We start from the raw sequence: 4,332 nt of genomic DNA on the forward strand, positions 1-4,332 counted from the left end.
GTCTGTTTTCTCCCACCTACTCTAAGTAATACACCTACTATGGATAAGTACCTCGTACAACCCCATTTCAAAACACCCAAACTATCCCTTTAACTTTGAAGTGAAAACGTTAAAAAGCAAGTATATCTCCAGCTTAAGTCATTACATCACAGTGGGCCGTCAACTCTGTCTTTTGTGCCACAGCATTCTCTGGCTTCATGTTACCTTACATAAAAATAATCACAATAAATTCCACGCGGTGAGGAACAGGGATTATACATTTGAGGAAAAGACAGCACTGTTGTTCGGTACTGGGAATTAATCTGAGTTGGTAACAGACTTGGTATCAGGAGAGAGAAAGTTTGATCATTGTATCCCATATCGAGTTTGCATGTTGTCCTTGTGCTCCGGTTTCCTCCTATAGACATGCAGGTAAGATGAACTGGAAACCACAGAGTATGAATGGTTGATTGTCTGTGATAGACTGGCGACCTGTCCAGGTTGTACCCACCTCTCACTTGATGTGTGCCGGAAAATGCTCCAAGCTCTTCACAGGATAAGGAAGGACTGTGTGTAAGTGGAGTGAAAGCTTTATACTGCATGTTTCCTTCACCAGCACATGTCCTGATTCAGTATAATTGCTTCGATGTCAGAGGAAAGAAAATGGGTCATCAAGATGATTCCTTGGGTTACCTCAGGGACTTTCTGTTTAAGGGGAAGCCCGCATGCAAACCATTGTGACGGTTAGCAACACAATGATCCCATGCACTGGATCGGTATCTGCGCAATACTATTGAACTGATTTGCATCGGATAAGTCATGGCTGTTGAACAACAAATACTGTTTCTTAGTCACTGTAGTTATTGTAAGAACATCATTTATTAACTTTCTAAAACAAAATCATTCAGATTTGTTTACCAGATTTATCAGGAAAGAGGAAGACAGATCCGAACATCCCTCGAGACGATGAAAAACGTTGAATTCTCACAAGCTGTTTTGTGGCTGACCCTGACCTCTGACCTTCCTGTGTGAGAATTTCCCCACAGATTCACATGCATCACATCTAATCATGTTTACTGATTGTGTCACGCTGTTGAGACTCTTTGGTGTAAATGCACTGCTGAAGCTCAGAAACTTCCACTCCATTTGAAGTAGATCCTACACTGGTTCCCATCCTTTTTGCCCAGTGACCCCTTGAAATGATGCAGTCTCTACCTACAGCAGTGGTGCTTTGAGTTAGTTTTGCTGGTATAACCATGTTTAGCTTGCTAACATTTGCAAATTAGCACTAAACATAAAGTGCAGCAAATGGAAATTTTGACTTGATGTGAGCACAAAATGAAAAGTTAAAGCTAGGGTTGGTAATGTTGAGAAACTAACAAGAGTATGCTAGATTTAAAAAGCCACGCCCCCAAAATTATCATTATGAACGTAAACAACGAACATTGCTATTGTTATTAATCACAGCTGTCAAGCTCCCAGCTTGTGGAAGACTCCGTCCTGTGTTGGACATTAAAGTGGCAGTAGGCAGTATATTTTTGGCATCATTGGGCAAAAATTCCATAATAACCTTTCAGCATATTGTAATTCAAGTGTTCTGAGAGATAACTAGACTTCTGCTCCTCCTCATGGCTCTGTTTTCAGGCTTTAGAAAATCTAGCCCGTGACGGGAGACTTTGACCAATCACAGGTCATTTCATTGAGAAAGTGTTCCTATTGGCTGTGCTCCGGTCATGTGACCGGAACTTGGCAGTCCTTCACCAGATTTCACAATGTTGTAGGCGTCACAAACTTTCTAATTTTACAGCTAAACCGTGCACTACAAGATGATTCTGAAAACATTTGAGGAGAGAAATAGGCATTAACGTAACATAATATTGATTCATATTTGATCAGCGCTGCCTAGTTTGACCGTTTGGTTGGAGTTCGCGAGTGATTGACAGCCGGCTCTCATAGACAGCTGATTGACAGCAGACCTCAGATCAGCTCTTACTGCTTGTTTTCCTCCGGTATGTAAAATATTGCAGATGCTGTTAGGAGCACCAGAGGACACAGACGAACATGATTTTTTTCAGTTTACCTGTTTCATGTACTACTTTCACGATATAGCGACCGTTTTATAAAAATAACTTTTTTAATCATATTTGCTCCAATCTCGCCTACTTCAGCTTTAATGTCTGGACCACATTTAATTGTGAATTTGGTCATTAGTCATTAGGATGGAATGTCTGTGCAAAATGTTGTGCCAATTCATCCAATAAATGTTGAGATATTTCACTGGATAGGTTAAAATGTTGAGCTGCTGGTGACGCTAGAGGGGAAAGTCAGGGGATCACCAGAGTCAGTGGGATTCATCCTCTGGTTACTATGGATATTTGCACCAAATTTCATAGAAGTCCATCCAATAGTTGTCGAGATATTTCAGTTTGAACCAAAGTTGTGGGCCGATCGTGCGACCGACATTGCCACCTCATAGGCTGCTCTCATGCACTGTTCGTAGCTATACCTGCGAAAAGTACTGCACTGTAATTTGTGTATATTCCAAAAAATTACAAATTTGTGTACTTAACGTAATTGTGAACCAGGAAATATAAAGAACGGCGAACGCCGCGTAGGGAGGAGGTTCGGGGTGGATGGATGGGTCAAAAAATACCGGACTTTCGCCCAGGAGACAGGCATTCGTGTGAAACCAGAAGTCAACGTTGATTAATTTGTCACGGAAGTTACGTACTGAAGTAACACCACTTTTATTTCATTCTTATGCAAAACCACAATCTTTTCCTAAACCTAACAAAGTAGTTTTCTTGCCTAATCCTAATCAAATCTATATTTTCCTAAGCTTAACTAATAGCTTTCTTGCCTAAACCTGACCAAGTTGTTTCCTGTGAAGATGGAAGTTTATTTTGAAAAGACTGTGTGCATGTAACAAGCGGAAATTGACACGTGTTGCTGGACATTCAAAGAAAAACAAACAAAAATGGAGGAATATGTTGTCGTATGAGAATATGTTTCACCCTGAGAGCCACACTAGCGTATCAGAAGAATGTGGTTTAGTGTAGCAGAACTATGTTTTCTCTGTTTTCCTATCCTGTTCCTTTCTTCCTGTCCCTGCCCACTTTAAGGGGGTCCCAGCGTCCTATTTGGGTACCACTGTCCTCCATGAAAGGAGCAGACCTGACAGCGTACAGTTCATCCATGTTGATGAAACCGAGGCTGCTTATTTCAGTTCTGTTGAATGTGTTTGCTCAGAAGCAAAAAAGAATCAAAGATGCAAAAAGAAAAGGCAGCATCTCTTCTGACATCTCGTTTTCACTCTTTTAGCCTCCTCTCCTCCTTCTCCACTTCTTCCCCACCACCATACAGATGGTCCCAAGCTGCCTTCAATAATCCAATGCACAGCCATGCCAGTACACCCCGGGCTACACCCCTGATGCTACACTATACTCACACACACATACACGGAGACAGTGCCAGCTCCCTAGGCAGGACCCCTGTCTCTCTAGCCCAGATTGGATCAGTTTGTTTCAGCATGGAGCAGTAACACTGGGCCTTAGGGCTCTACATGGGCCTGCAGGGTCCCACGTTGGCCTCAAGTAGCTGGGGTTGCAATGGAAAAAAGCTCTTGGGCCTGATTGTGTTATCTTTTGATGATGACAATTGTTATTATTACACAAGCTGGAGTGGCCACATGTTGTTGTTCTCATCACTTTAAGCCTGGCCATCTAGAGGCACACAAGAGCTGACACAGACAATAAAAACAGTGAGAGAGAGAGAGAGAGAGGGGTGGAAGGAAAGCAGTGAAAGGAGGATGAGCGAGAGGAACTTCTTGAGATGAAAAAGAACAGAGAAGAGGAGTTTGCAGGAAGGAGCGGGAAAAAGAAGAACAGGGAGCAGGGTGAGGGTGAGTGAGGGAGGGCGGAGGGAGATGGAGGGATGGAGACAGATAGAGAAACAGGAGGGATGGAAAAGAAGGATGGGTACGCAGAGGGAGGGATGGATGCGGCGGATGGGGGGAGGGATGGAAGAAGGGATGGAAGGAGGAATGTGACAGATGGGTCGTGCCTGGCCAGAGCTGGGAGGGAGCGGAGAGGTTGGCAACACAGGGTGAGAGAACACACACGATACACACACACGCACACACACACACACACACACACACACACACACAATACACACCAGAACTGCACGCATGCATGCATGTGCGCCAGATAACTCCTCTCTTGCACACTGTCAGGAGTGTTTTCGATGTCTTTTCCTCGTGTCAAGAAAACGTCGACCATATGATAAATAGAGAAATAGATGGCGCGGCGGACATGTTTCCACATATTGTTCGCATAAATTGATTTTCTGCTT

Source organism: Sebastes umbrosus, chromosome 10 (genome assembly GCF_015220745.1).
Source record: "Sebastes umbrosus isolate fSebUmb1 chromosome 10, fSebUmb1.pri, whole genome shotgun sequence".
Classification (NCBI taxonomy): domain Eukaryota; kingdom Metazoa; phylum Chordata; class Actinopteri; order Perciformes; family Sebastidae; genus Sebastes; species Sebastes umbrosus.